This window comes from Ailuropoda melanoleuca, chromosome X (genome assembly GCF_002007445.2).
Source record: "Ailuropoda melanoleuca isolate Jingjing chromosome X, ASM200744v2, whole genome shotgun sequence".
In the NCBI taxonomy this organism is placed as follows: domain Eukaryota; kingdom Metazoa; phylum Chordata; class Mammalia; order Carnivora; family Ursidae; genus Ailuropoda; species Ailuropoda melanoleuca.
In genome coordinates this window covers 14,476,960-14,492,439 of record NC_048238.1, presented here as the reverse complement: position 1 = coordinate 14,492,439, position 15,480 = coordinate 14,476,960, and the positions used below count along the sequence as shown (strand labels likewise).

Sequence of the window (15,480 nt, the reverse complement as noted above, 5' to 3'; positions counted from 1 at the left end):
GGCTGGCGGGGCCGGAGAGGCGGCGCCGGCCGGCGGGGCGGGGGCCCCGAAGTGGGTTTCGGGCCGCCACCAGCGCTGGCACCCGGCACAGAGGGCGGCGCGCGGCGGACTCCGTGCCCGGGCACCGCACCGGGCCGCCTCCGGCTTTGCCGCTCTGCCCCGGCCCGGAAAACCCGGCGCCTTCCAGGCCCTTCGAAAGATGGATTCTGTTGACGTATCTGGCGGCCCTGGCGAGCCGGGTGGAAAGTTGGGTTTTGCCAGATCGCGCTGGGCTTGTCTTTGTGACGCCCGGCCGGCCCCGCATCCCCCCGAAGCCGGGTGAGTGTGCGTCGGCGTCCCGGGAGCCTTCGTGCCCCCCAGTGCCCAGACCCGGGGTGGCCGCACCAGCTCGGGCTTTCTGCCATGTTAGGCATCGAACAGCGTCCTCGCAGCATTTTTGCGTGCGTTTCAGCGGTGCCTTTTGCTGCGGAGGGAGTTATCGCTTCTCTCCGCGTTGGCTTTTTCGGGGTTGGGGTTGTGCTCTATGTGTTTGCTTGTTTGCCGTTTAAAGCCCGACTATTGTTCAGGATAAGCTCCGCCTGGGTGGGGAAATGGCATCCCACCACAGTTGCCGGCGAGGGGTAGAAATGTTGCCAAACAGCTGCTGCTTTGTGTTTCCCTATCAGAAGTCCCTGGAGTAGGTTTGGGGCACGACGGATGGATGGAGAGAGGGATGGGGCACGCAAGAAGAAGGTGGCTTTGGAGGAGCGAATTGTCACCCACCCCATGGCAGGCAGTCAGCCTCCCTTTCTGCCTGCCAAACTTTTATGAATATTCCTTTTGTGGCAGGGGAAAGCTTAATGAATTCAGCCTAGTTTTCCAGGGGAAAGCAACCCGGCTTTAACAATGGTTTGAGAACTTAATCAATGAGAAAGGCAGGGGAAGGGGGAGGAGGAGGAGGCACTGACACCATATGGGGGGGGGGGGGGGGGGNGGGGGGAGGATGAGGCTACTTCTTGCAGAGTCAGGTAGGGAAGAGGTGGGCAGGGCAGAGCGCAGCTCCTGGGTGGCCGAGTTCCCCGAATCTTCCGTAGCTCTTACCTGTGCCCGCTGGAGCCACCCCCCATCGTGCCCCCATCTCACGGTCTGCCCAGAATTGGCGGTGGGGCTTGAGGGGCGCCTTGCGGCCAGCCCCCCTCATCTGGCATTTTTAAGGATGTGTAAATATTTTGCTGAGGATAAGTGACATCAACAGAATGATATTCCACAGAGCCCGGGTGTGCAGAGATGATAAATAGATACGGCCAAACAAAGTTTTGATAACCGTGGATTCTCATGGCTCGCTCTGTTTCATTTGGGTCTTTGTTTTTGTTGGTTTAGCATTATCTCTCATCCTCTGGTGTGATCCCTTTATTTAGCTGATTTTGGAAGCTTCTCTTTAGAACAGAGAAAAGCAGCCAGCAGGGAGAAAACAATTCTTAGCCTTGCATGCATCAAGCAAGGTTTTCTGTGCTTTTCCGAAGGAATCTTTCCCAGCGTTGTCTGGATGACTTTCTTCCTCCTTTTGAGTCTTCAGAATCGTTTGTTGATTGACCAAGAGACTTAGGATTAAGTTTGCAAATGTGTTTTGATGTGCTTTTGTTACATTGCAGGGGGGGTGGGGGTGGCAGTGTGGGAGGAGACTAGTGGGGAGGCTAGTGGGTGGGAGCCACTCACCAGGGCAGCATTATGCCCCCACCCACTGTTTTGTCACATCGTTTGCCCCCACCCACTGTTTTGTCACATCGTTTTCTTCTCAAAGAGGAACGTGGGGAGCTGTGCCACTTTCAGAAGTCGGGGGTGGGCTGGGAGGCACAGAATCAAAATCTGGGTGGCACCCCAATTTCTGTGCCCCTTAGAAGCTCTGAGAGGCCACCTACCCACTCCTGAATCCACACCCCCCAGTAAATATTCTACAAATGGTCACTTGTGTCTCATTCTGACTGATGCCCACTAGAAGCATTCCAAAGTGGCCCAGGCACAGTGAGCCAAATCAGACTGGAACTTGGGGTATTAGCCGCTTTGGCAAAGCCCATGGAACCAAGGGGGTAGTCCTTTATCATGCAGAGAAGCACCAGACTTCCAGCTGTTGAGGTTTGGCCCCAGAAAACCTGCCCATCTCAGGAAAAAAATGAGAAAACAGCTTTCCAGGTGATGCCAGTTGCCAGTGTAAGAATTTGGTCAGTGGGCAGTTGGGTAAGAACTGCAAAATAAATAAAGTCTTATAGCCAAAAAACAGCCTCTGAGACAGGGCCTCTGGAAAGCAAGAAAGAAGAAGAAAATGCAAAAGCTAGATGGGACTGGCTTCCCCAACTCCATCCGATCCTGAATGGAGGTATTCTGTATGTGGCAATCTCCACACACAGTGTGCTCTGAATGTGCAATAAGAAAATAGCAAGTGTCTGTTCTCTGGCTCCTTCCCTAACCTTAGATCTGGGGGGAGGGTAGTGGAGAGAAATAAATTGGGAAAGGAATTAACATTTGTCATTGCCCGCTGTCTGCCAAACACTTCACATGTGGGAAACCATGATGTGATGGAGGCATTATTTTACAGATAAGGAATCTGAGGCTCAGAGAAATTTCCAGTCGTGTGTCAGAGTCCAGACTTCGGTGTTTACGAATTAAAGAAGCAACATGTCCCTCTAACCCTCTTTCAAGTCTTATTTATTTCTCCCAACGGCTGGAGTCCTCAGCCCCTACTCATTCACGAACTGTGGTACCTAACTTGGGGGTGGGGAGCCTACCAGTGAGGCAGCCCAGTGAGCCAAGATACATGCCTATGTACCAAGTAGATAGACCACAGATAGTCCCAGACTATTTCAGATGGAAAAACTATGCCTTGTCATCTTGGAATTTCCAGCGCCCAACTGTTGCTTAATAAATGAGTTGAGTGACTAAGTGATGGAGCTGATGGAGTGAATGGTGGTAGGGAGAGAGCTGTAAGTCATCGTCAAGGGAGACTCAGCAGGGAGAAATCCAGAGATTTTTTTTTTTTAATCCAGAGATTTTTATGTTTGTTTGGGGATTTGGAGTTGTTGGTGTCACTCTCCGTTTCTAGCCTGGGGTTTGTCCAAGTCAGCAAGTTCATGTGATATGGGCAAGAGCATTCCCATTTTTATAGATGAGGAAACTAAGCTAAGGCGGGTTAAATAATTAGCCCAAAGTCCATGGTAGGACCAAAGGATAGGTAAAGTATTTCTGACTCTTAACTGTCTCGAATAAATAAATTCTCAATAAAAATGGAATGAGGTCTTGCTCCCCAAATGCATCATGTTAAGCAAGTCCCTTAGCCCCTTTCCAACCAGATGGTAGCCTTTAACCTGCTAGAAACTCTGGAGCCACTGGGAGAACCAGGATTTGAATCCATATATGGTTCTGCTGCCTCCCTGATCAGAATATGAGGGGACCTCAGAGAATGAGGCTCTCGGGGCTCTCGAGGAGGGGGGAAGATGGCTAATTGTACTCTCCCCTATACAAAAGCCTATGTGGGATTCTGAATTAAGCTTGATTTGGGGATCAGGGTGCCATCCTTACAATAGAGTTGGCAGCTCTTGCCTTTGGAGAATGCCTCTGATTACCACTTCTCCCTCCGGCCTGTTCATCTTTCCGGATGCCCATCATCTCATTCTTTCTAGACTCAAGGCATCTCCTTTGTGGCTCCAAATTTCTTCATGAGCCTCTTGAGTCTCTCTGTGTTCTGATGGCAACTGGTGAGGAGGTGATTTTAGTGGTCGCATTTGTACTTCTGGATTTTGCACATGACCCCCCTTCCCTCTCCAGCCAAGAACACACACACAAACACATACATGTGCAAACACAGGCGCACGTAATTTGATCATGTTTCTTTATCTGCTTCACCAAATTAGATTGCAAACCCAGAATTGTTATTGAAAGAACGTACGTGACTCTGGTGATCTTCTGTTCCAGCCCCTGCCTTAACAGATCAGAAGAGCTAAGGTGGAGGTGGTTCACCCAGCAGATGGCTTGAGTAATAATTATACTTGCTGGCTTTCCCACTGCTGTGGGGCAGCCCCCCACAATGTAGGCATGGGCCCTGGGCTTCTCATAAAAACCCATTTTAATCTCCTGTTAGAGGTAGGGCTGGGCTTCTAGAATATCCCAATCCTTGCGATTCCCATTTCTGCTGTAATTCTTAGCTCCAGTATCTTGATGGCTCACCCTGCTCTCACCTGTCACTCTTTCTTCCCACAGTTTTTTGGTCTTGCGCTGCATTGTCTAATAGAACCTTTTATGATGATGAAAATGTTCTGTTATCTGCACCATCTCATACAGTAGCCACAAGTCACATGTGGCTATTAGTAGTCGGAAGGTGGCCAGTCCAGAGTAGGATGTGCTATAAGGATAACATGTGCATGTGATTTCTAAGACTTAGTACAAAAAGAAAAGAATGTAAAATAGCTCATTAATAATTTTTATATCAATTACATGGTACAATGATCATATTTTGAATATACTGGTCAAATAAGCTACAGTATTAAAATGAATGTCACCTGTTTCTTTTAATCTTTTTTATGTGCCTACCAGAAACTTTTAAGTGACACATATATTTCTACTAGGCAGTGCTTCTCTAGAGCAAACTAACCACCAACCTGTGCCTTCAGCCTCATAGTACCTCCAGATAGTTTAGGGGGCACAAACACCCTCTGTCTCCATGGCAGATGGGAGGCATGTGCCGACAGCCTGGCCTCAGGCAACTTTGATTTTCGGTAGCTAAGGTGTCATTTGGTGGGGGGGGCCTAATCCAGCCTATCCATGAGCATGTTTGCTCAGTCAAGTTCCCCTGAGGAATGTGGGCTCCTGAAACTCCGTGGATTTGAGAGAGCAAGGCAGGGCTGGGAATGGGCAGGGCTGGCTTGAACAAAATGGCCCCCTTCCTGTCTTCTCCACCACCTCACCCCACCCGGGCTGGTGTCCTCATCTAGTGGAGAGCTGTCTCTTGCCTTAGCAACTGATTTCCTTGACACCTTGTCTAAGAATAACCTTCCTGAGGTTTGTGCTTAAAGAATAGTGTCCCAAGTAGACACCCTAATGGTGAGAGTGGGTTATTTGGGGCTGGAGCCAATCTTATAGAAAGGAAAGGGAAAAAGAGGGTGCACATAGTTATTTCCTGACAGCTTGATGAAAACAAGAGCAAGGAGATGCATACAGTTTCTGCGAAAGAGACAGAATAAATGCAAGGAAGCCCAATTTCACACATCGTGATGCTGCAGATGAGGAAACCTGATGAAGGGATAGTTCCTGGGGATGGGGGAAGGCTCACAGCTGGCACTCTGGTCTTCCTGGGCCCTTCCTTGGGAGCTGGGCATGGCTTAAGTAGATGGAAAGGGCTGGAATAATGAACTTGGGGCTGCGGTGATTTATAGGTCAGGCCCCATGGCTCTGGCCCGTGAGGGGGCTGCCCCCACAGGGGACCCTTGGCTGACCTCTTTGAGCTCCTCGGAAGGAGCTGGTTTTGTTTCCCATGGCAGAAGCAGACTGTTTACTGGAGCACAGGAAGAATCCGACGTTCTGGCGAAAAATAATTCATTAACAGCCAGGGTATTACCAGTTCCCTGGAAAAGCTCCTCCAGCTGCACTGTAGCAACTGTTCTTTTTCACCAGCAGATTTGGGCCTCGCTGGCAGCCAGGACTGGGTGTGTTTGGGCGTTTTTGTTGTTGTTGTTATTTTTGCTTTTGTGCGTATGACCACTTTTGCCTTATAATTCAGAGAAAAGATCGGTGTCCTGGAAGGGTCGTGATGGTATAGCTGTCAGCCATTATTTCCTTTGTGGTTTAAGCCTGGAAGCTCTAGGCTGACTCTAGGAACCTGCATTTCTCCTGACCATAGCCCGCCCCCATGCTAGGGTCACTATAGAGCAGCACAGAATATTCTAGAACTGAAGGAATTTTAGAGAATCTCAACACCTGCTCTTAAGACCCTCTGGAAACAATTGGCCGAAGGACTCCCACCCCCAACCCCACCCTCCCACATACACACAAACATCAGGCAGAAAGTTCTGTCTGGGCTGTGTGGGATTCTTTGCTTACTATTAATTGACACAGCAGGGCCAAAGTATATGATTCATCATTCCAGTTTTGAGGGCATTTGGAAAGCCAGGCAGGCATAACCAAGAGAATGGGCTGCATGTTTTGCTCACTAAGAATGATTGAATCTACAGTAAATAAAATGGAATGATTCAGGAAGCTTTTTATGCTCTGGAAAAAATCTGCTTTAAAAAAAGGTTTTTGTCTGCTTGTTTGTTTTTTATGCCTCATGTTTAGAAATGTGTACCCAAGAAGCAAGAAATGGAAAAGAATGGCATTTCCTTGTTTTCGTTTTTTAAAAAACTCTAATTGCAGGTTAAGTAAGTTACAATGTATTGATTTTGGTTTTGCATGGAACATAACTAGATAATCATTTTATTTTATGGGATATTAATTTCCATCCATTTAGACTGATGAAATATGCATTTAAAATGCACCTTATCTACCCCTGCCATCATTGCGGTATTTCTTTCTTTTTTTAGGGACAGAGAGAGAGAGAGAAAAAAAACGCGAGTGAGTGCATGATTGGGGGATGGGGGCGAGGAGGGGCAGAGGGCTAGGGAGAGAATCTTAAGCAGGCTGCATGCCCAGCACGGAGCCTAGCACAGGGCTCGATCTCACCACCCTGAGATCATGACCTGATTCAAAATCAAGAGTCGGGTGCGTGGGGGTGCCTGGGTAGCTCAGTCGGTTGACCATCTGACTTCTTGGTTTAGGCTCAGGTCATGATCCCGTGGTTTGTGGGCTTGAGCCCTGTTTCAGTTTCCATGCTCAACGTGGTGGGGAGGGAGTCTGATTGAAGATTCTCTCCCTCTGCCCCTCCCCTCTCTCTCTCAAAAAAAAAAAAAAATTAAAAAAACGGAGTCAGATGCTTAACCGATTGAGCCACCCAGGAGGCGCCCCCTCACAGTATTTTTTTTTTAATGTTTCTAGGTTCAGACTGAGAACCTATGGCATTTATTTGGAAAGGAATAAACATGTCCTTAGCTAACATATATGTAAACCATCCTTAGATTTCAAAGAAAATGATGTCTTCTGTCTTTGATGACTGCCAAAGATATGAATATTAAAGGCTGAACATGTTTGGCTTTATCCAAAGCACAGTTTCTCCACCTTGACACTGTTGACATTTTAGAGCAGATTTTTCTTTGTTGGGGTCAGGGGGCCTGTACACTGTAGGATGTTAGCAGCCTCTCCGGCCTCTACCCACTAGATGCCAGTAGCATCGCTCCCTGCCACCGCAATAGTGACAACCAAAAATGTCTCCAGACCTCATCAGATGTCCTCTCTGGGACAAAATTGCCTCTGGTTGAGAAACATTGGTCTAGACCAAGGTTTAATAAGTAATTTGTGGGTTTTGGCAAATTCATTTTGAAATAGTAAACGACACAATTTATCCCCCTGACTTTTATATATACTGTTCATGGGGGCGATTAATTAGCAGTTGGAAGCGGGTCATGTGCCTGATTTCATTCTAAAGTTGGTGGATGAGTTTATAAGATTGGATAAGCACAGAGATTTTTTTTTAAGGCAGGGGACTGAATAAGGCATAGGTAATTGGGGGGCACACTGTAATAACTAAGGGCTTTTCTGGTTTTTCATGAAGAGAGCAGGTTTATTCCTCCCTAATTTCTTTCTCATGTGCACCTGATTCGAGGCATGCTTTCAAAGCTACCAGGCATCTTCGTCTACCCCGCCCCCTCTCTACTGTCATTTCTCCTGTAGCATCTTAAGCCTGAGCCAATTAATTTAGCCCTTTAGTGTACTTGGGAGAGCTCTGCGCATAACACTGTAATAGACTCATTTCAGATTGTGGCAGTCCTTTACCCACCACTAATTTCTATGTTTTCTAGGACCATTGAGAGAGAATGTCAATGGTGGGCAGATGGGGCATTTCTCAAAATGATGGGACATTCAAATTTAGGTGGTCCTCCCCATCCCTCCCAGTTCTCTCCCTCTCACACACATTTGCTTCCTCGCAGCAGTTTCACTGGGGAAAGAGGGTGTCAGCAGGGCTCCTTTGGGTAGCTTGAAGCTGGTAATGCCTGCAGTCAGCGGCAGCAAATGAAAGGCTGCCACTGGGACAAGCCCTTAGCCATCCTCTTTCTGAGGGTCCCTTGAAAGGCTAGAAAGAAGGGTTATGCGTTCTCAGGGAAGGTGTCGTGGGGCTAAAACACGGAAATGGGATGAGCGCTGGGGGGACAGAGTGGGAACAGAGAGGCGGGTCACTCATTACACAGGCAAGTGCCCCGAGGTCAACATGCCTGCCAGTCTTTGGAGTGCGATGGGCGTTTGGTGGTGCTCGGTGCAGACATCAGAGGGGGCCACTTCATTTTGCGGCCATCAAGGGAGGCTGACCTTTCCCAAAGAGTGTCTGAAGGAATTCTGAGTGTCAGGCTTAGCCAGTAAGGAAAGATGGAAAAGCTTGAGCGCATAGGGGTTGGCCAAGCCACCAATACCCCTTCATCGGCGAGTTCTAGCCTCCCCCGAGGAGCACTTTGAGTCTTCCTTGTCATCACGAAGGAAGAGGCAGTGAGCTTGGCAGACACGCACAGCGTGCCAGGTCCAGGCAGATAAATGACTGGCAGCACGTGACACTTGGTCGTTCTAAGTAGCCAGCTAGGATTTGGGTGATGGTTGCAACACTGGGAGAGGAAACAGGATCATAAATCTGGGCTTTGGAGGCCAGTTTCGTAGCACAGAGGCCACTGGGGCCACCGCCGTGTGCCGCAGAAGCAGACAGACAGGTCCAAGTGGTATGTTGTTCCTCAAAATAATGGCAGTGGCAGTGGCTGTGAAACACATTTAGACCCTTGTCATAAAAATGCAAACAGTCCTCCTGCTATAGGGAAAAGCTAAATAAACTCAATTGCAGCTGTATTAAGTAGAAACAGATTTGAAAATCGGGTGTTTTTTTTCCTGAGACACTTATTTATAGCAGGTTGGGCAAAGGCTGCCACTATCTTTCGCGACTCCGGAAGAGTGTTTTCCAGATGGTCCTTGCTGTTTTTCTCTTTATTAAGCTTAGCCGAACACGGCCTCGCTTGGAAAGGTTCATAGAAACTGGTGTTATTTTTTTCAGGTTACAATGGCCATTGATTGGCCAACAAATCAATGGATGGGAATGGATTGAGCCTGTGCTCGTGAATTTCCTTTTGCATTTTAGAAATAAGAAAAATATTAAAAAAGCTCAAAATAGGGGTGCTCTTTCTTTGGCTGTATATATCAGAGCTTCGGAAATCATCCGGGGCTACATTTTCTATTAATTTACATTTGCTTTTTTTCCTAAATTAATGCCCTTCTTTTTCCTAAACCTCTCCAACATCACTGTTTCCTTTCCAACATCTAAACAATGTCCAGATATATTTCAGATTGAGCAATTAGCTCTGGCTGCAATTTCCTCTTTGGAAAAAAAAAATCACTAACCCACTAGACTAAATGTGAAATTATTGAATGCGAAAATATCAATCTGAGACCATTCGTTCTACAAGCCTTTGTGGCTTATCACTTGCATTTTAGGAAGGCAAGAAAAGGCTGATTCTGCCCTGCCTTTCCATGCTAGACACACCCACACCAAGAAACCTCATGCTTTGTTTTTGCTTTTAGGAGCTGGGCAGCTGGGTTTGGGGTCATCGAGGATGATTATTACAGCCCAAATCACACAGCGAGCCATCTTGGAATGTCACATAAACCATTGGTCCCCACAGACCAGGCATGGGACAAAATTTCTGCCCATTCACAGTGAAATGAAAGAAAAGTGGAAATGTAGTGAGTTTCTTTTTTAAAGCTAAACCTTATCCATTTCACAAAACTGCCCTTTATTCTAAAATGGCCTTTCCTATTTGTCTTGGTGTTAATGGCTCTTTTTTTTTTTTTTTTTTTTAAAAGATTTTTATTTATTCGACAGAGATAGAGACAGCCAGGGAGAGAGGGCACAAGCAGGGGGAGTGGGAGAGGAAGAAGCAGGCTCATAGAGGAAGAGCCTGATGTGGGGCTCGATCCCGTAACGCTGGGATCACGCCCTGAATGGCTCTTTTATGAATGATCAAGATAGTACCTGGCATTTGCAGTTTAACATCTTTTTTGACAAAGTCAGAAGTTGTCCAACTCATGTTGGATCCTCCATTTTTTCAAACATTACTCATCCAGAACATTAGAATGTCTGGGATTCACCCAGGAGGCCTAACTAGATTATGAAGGGGAGCCTTTGTTATGATTCCTGAGCCAGAAAAACCAACCTGAGCAAGAGTGCTGCTCTGAGTTCCCTTACTCGACTCTTCTGACCCATCAGCCACAGGGAGCTGGCTTTGTCCAGAGCCCACATGAAGCACGGAGTCATGTCTCCAGAGGAGTTTGAAAGGGAAAACTGGCTTCTTGGACATATGGTCTGAGCATGCAGCTTGAACTCTGGGAGCCTGGACCTTTTATCCCTGATTCTGTTTTCAACTCTGTTGCCAGCTCACAGAGGTTCCACCCACCTTCCTCCTCTCCTCAGCCCTGCCCACTGCTGCATGAGACAGCCGGCCTCAGCAGGGTTCACCCAGGTGTGGCCCTGGGGTCCTTACTGGTCTGCTCTACTCCTGTCCTTGGCCCCCCAGCTGCTGTTCCTCTCAATAAAGCATCTCTCTAGCCTTCTCACCCCACCTCATGAACATTCAGTGACTCCCTATTTCCTAATTAGTTAAAATAAAACTCCTCTTTCCATTTTCCCAGTCCAGTCTTCCCCTCATGACTGGCCTTCGGTAGGGATAATGCCTCTGGGTTGTACAATTATCTGGGGTTTTGTTTGTTTTCTTATATGGGGGGAGATTTGCAAGAAGGTTACAAGATCTCTTGGGCATCTTTCTCGATGAAGAACACTGAAGCCCTGAGTCTAATGTAATGGACCATCCCAGGGATAATGACATTTATGTTTAGAAAAAAAAAGAAAGGGGGCGCCTGGGTGACGCAGTTGTTTAACATCTGCCTTCGGCTCAGGGCGTGATCCAGGCGTTCTGGGATTGAGCCCCACATCAGGCTCTCTGGTAGGAGCCTGCTTCTTCCTCTCCCACTCCCCCTGCTTGTGTTCCCTCTCTCGCTGGCTATCTCTCTCTGTCAAATAAATAAAATCTAGTAAGAAAGAAAGAAAAGAAAGAAAGAAAGAAAGAAAGAAAGAAAGAAAGAAAGAAAGAAAGAAAGAAAGAAAGAAAGAAAGAAAGAAAGAAAGAAAGAAGGAAGGAAGGAAGGAAGGAAGAAAAAAAGAAAAGAAAAGAAAGAAAAGAAAGAAAGCACGCAAGCAAGCCTCACACAAAATGAGGCTCTCTGGCTTCAAGAATTATAGCCTTACTTCAAGTCTCTTAAGTACTGCTTCTGGATGGGGAGACCACCTTTCTAGCCTGCCGACAAATGGGTATTGCTTCAGGATGGTACTGCTGGCTTGTACTGCTGAAAATAGAGCCACTTCCACAGGCTTTGAAACTTGCAGTTGAAACATAGCAGAAAGAGTCTATCCTAGCCAATGCAGACTGCCTGTTCCATTAGCAAATATCTCCAATGATTGCTTATAAAATCCTAATAGCAACAATATTACCTGTCATTTATGAAGCTTCTGCTATAGGCTGGAGAGTTGTCCCAGGTGATTTACATTTATTATTTTATTTCTAGCTTTGTAACAGCCTTAATGAGATAGGTGGGTACTATGAGTTTCAATTCATAAAGGAGGAATCAGGGCTCCAAGAGGGTTAGTAGCTTACACAAGGTCACACAGCTCATAGGAGGTGGAACTGGGATTCTATACAACCCAACTCAATAGAACTTCCGTTCTACACTAGAAATGCACTACATGGCAGGATCTAGCCACTAGCTAGATATCGCTATTGAGCACTAGAAATGTGACTAGTGTGGCTGAGACTTGACTTTTAAATTTTCTTTTTAATCAAGTTTCTTTTAATTTTTTTCTTAAGCATTTCAAGTGTACAGTTCAGTGGTATTAGGTACGTTCACATTGTTGCGTAACTGTCACCACCATCTATTACGAGAGCTCTTTTCATCTTGCAAACTGAATCTCTGTACCCATTAAACACTAACTCCCTAGGACCCCTCCCCCAGTCCCTGGCAGCCACGTCTACATCCTTTTTTCTTTCTTTTTAAAAAATAGCCCCTTTCCCCCCACATCTGAGCCTCTGGTAACCACCATTCTACTCTGTTACTATGAGTTTGGCTTTTTTTTTTTTTAAAGATTTTTTATTTATTTATTTGACAGAGATAGACACAGCCCGCGAGAGGGGGAACACAAGCAGGGGGAGTGGGAGAGGGAAGAAGCAGGCTCATAGCAGAGGAGCCCAATGTGGGGCTCGATCCCATAACGCCGGGATCACGCCCTGAGCCGAAGGCAGACGCTTAACCGCTATGCCACCCAGGCGCCCCTGGCTTTTTTTTTAATTCTACATTTACACGAGTTATGAATATTTATCTTTCTTTTTAAAATTCTAAATGTAAATTGCCACATGGGACTAGCGGCCACCGTATTGGACAGCACGGCTGTAGAGCATGCCCGTTTCACTGTGCCCTTCTGCCCCCAGCTTTCCTGTAACGTCCTCCCAGTTGAACATAGCTCCTCCCTTTCTCAGAGGCCTGTGGACCGTGGTTCTCAACCTTTAGTGTGCATTCAGATCAGCTGGAGGGCTTGTTAAAATACAGATTCCTGGGACCGACCCCCGGAGCAGCTCGGGAGTGGGTCCCAAGAATTTCCATTTCTAACAATTTCCCTGGTGCTGCTGGTGCTCGGGCCTTTGGCTGAACATTATCTACCTGGACTTAAGGACTAATTCCTGCATCCTAAAGTTGTGTGGCCTGAGGTTCAGCTGTTAGCTTCTGGTACGCAGAGAGCAGCACTGGTCGCTGGCTCAGGTCTGCTGGGAGAAGCTTTCTTCTCACTGCTGTTCTGGAGACCTGGTCCTCTACCAGTCCCAGCTTTATTTGGGCCACAGTTAGGTTTGGTCACTCTCTTGGCAATTGTTCCGGAATGCATTCATTTTAATTTGGGGCTCCTTGGGAGAAGGGATGAAGAGCCAGGCGGGGTGAAGGAAGAGGCACAATCTTTAGGAATTGTCTGACCACCCTGGTGATGGAAGGCAAGTCTGGACAGATAAGCCCATTTGTTGTCCAGTCTGCTGTTCTCTGCCATTAAAAGGTGGCAAAGAAGTTAACTAGGAAAGAAAAAAAATGAGGCAGGTGAAGCCGACAGGTAACGGAGCCAGGTCCCCCCACCCTCGTATCTTCATCCTAATTTAGTCTTTGTCCCTTTTGGAGGGCATAGGCCATTTGCCCTGGGGCAGGATTGGAAGTGAGGGGGTATGAGTGGCCAGGGCGCCTGTGGAGGTCCCTGGAAAGGGGACTGTCATGTTGGCCACCTTGACTCTTGTTCTAGCTTTCAGCAGTGCTGAGAATGTTGTTCTTGTTTAAAAAAAGAAAAAGAAAAGAAAAAGACAGGTGTAAAGAAGTAGCTGATGTTAAGAAAGTAGCTGCTAGGCTGTTCTTCTTATGAATATTTATAAAATAAAGGAGCAATGTGGAATCACTTTTTGTCTAAGTGTGCACAGATCTGTGTTTTCTCCCACGGAGCCTGTTCTTTTCTCTCGCCGTTTTCCCTCTTTGTTTTGTTGTTGCAGTTATTTCGTTTTTGGAGAGCAGGAATCATGTGTCTTTTTTTGTGGCTTGGTCTCAAACCAGCCTTTCAGTATCTTGAGCCAGGCAGCACTTCCTAAAGTTCATTTTAATCACCACGTTTAACAGCCCAGCCCTCTTTGGCTCCTGGCAGTGTGCTCTGTAGCGCTTAGATGCTGGTAATATGCTTCATACAAAAAAGTACAAACACACATTTCTCCCAGTTTATCTGTTTCCAAAAGCAAGTCTTCAAAGACATGAACTCAAGGCCCATTTCTGCTATTACAGGGGTTCTGTCCCTGTTGATCGGTGGGGAAATGTCAACTCCCTGTGCTTTGAGTACTTCCATCGTCTCACTTAGCTCTGGGCTGTCTCCCCAAGAGCGAGCTCAGCAAGTTGGAGCACAGCAGTGGGCCCCATCCCCGTCCCTCTCGTCTCTGTCACCACCACTCAGCAGGGGTAAGACCCACCTTCCTCCAGTCAACTGGACCTAGCCTCAACTCCATTTTGGATACTTAGAACATGAAGCTCTTCTCCCCCCATTTGTATGGGATGTTTCTTTTCTCCCTTGAAATCTGTTGCTTGCCCCCATCTCTGTAGTGACCAGTGCCAAATGCCTTGTTCCTTTTCTTAAAAGATTCATTTATTTTAGAGAGGGAGCGTGCGAGCCAGGGGGCAGGGCCGAGGGAGAGGGAGAGAGAGAATCTCCAGCACTCTGCTGAGTGCAGAGCCTGACGTGGGACTCGATCCCATGACCCTGAGATCACGACCTAAGCCGAAACCAAGAGTCTGAAATTTAACTGACCACGCCATCCAGGTGCCCCTGCCCTCTTCCTTTTTACCACTTCCATGGATGGTGTGAAGAACTTCAACTTCTCCAAATCCACGATGGAGCTGAAGCGCCTGGCCAAGAATTTAATATAGGTGCTCTCACTTCAACCACACGGCAATGTTTAGAAATAGCTACTATCATTTACAGATGAGGAAAGTGAGCTTATGATGCTGAGCAGAAAAGGTGGGCGGGGTCCGGATCATAATGAGTCTTGTTAGCCTTGAAAAAGAACTTGGACTTTATCCCGAGCAGTTTCTTAGAGGCCAGTGACATTATCTACTCTCTGTGTTTGGTTTTTTTTTGTCCTAGTGGAGAATGAACTGGGGCAGGAGGGAAAGAAGACCAAAGACAAGGGTTCTGTTGCAGTAATCCCAGAGAGCAGTGACCTTGAACTGAAGCCGCATAGTGGCAGAGGCCAGTGGCTGGATTGTAGAAGTGTTTAGGAGGCCAACTGTGGGATTCGGTAATGGCTGGTAGGTAGAGTAAGTGATGGTGACACCCTGGTTTCTGTCGTTTAGGCCCCATGATGGGTCAGGGAGCTCAGGAGAGGGGAGAGATGGAGTGTCTGGGCCCTCCCTCCCTGTGCAGTCAGGCGAGTGGGGAGACAATGTTGGCATTGGCTCATGTAATCATCTTGAGCCCCCAATCCTGAAGGGAGTGTGTTGAAAACAGTGAAAGGGCCAAAAAATGGTGGAGAAAAGGAAAACCTGACAGACATAGTCAACAGCCAGAGCACCTTCAGTCAGCAGCTTTAAATACACTTTCCAAATTCATGTACTTTAAATAGGCCAGGATTTGTAAGCAGTGGGGGGCACAGAGTAATTCTGCCAGTTTAGGTCTTGCCTGGGCCCAGCTGGAGGAGAGGGGTTTGGCTGGTGGCCTGCCACTAGTGTGACCAACTGTCTTCATTTGCGCAGGATTGAGAGGGTTCCTGAGACATG

The 15,480-nt window shown here is 47.2% G+C and overlaps 1 protein-coding gene across 3 annotated transcripts in view; it reads left to right on the top strand.

The window, feature by feature from the left end:
• The first annotated feature begins 6 nt into the window (after positions 1-6).
• RAI2 (retinoic acid induced 2) overlaps positions 7-15,480 on the top strand; it is a 61,825-nt gene continuing 46,351 nt past the window's right edge. For all 3 annotated transcript variants that reach the window (XM_011237271.2, XM_011237270.2, XM_002929253.3), the window contains exon 1: positions 7-318. The gene's annotated coding sequence lies outside the window, so the exon portion shown is untranslated. The remainder of the gene's footprint in view (positions 319-15,480) is intronic.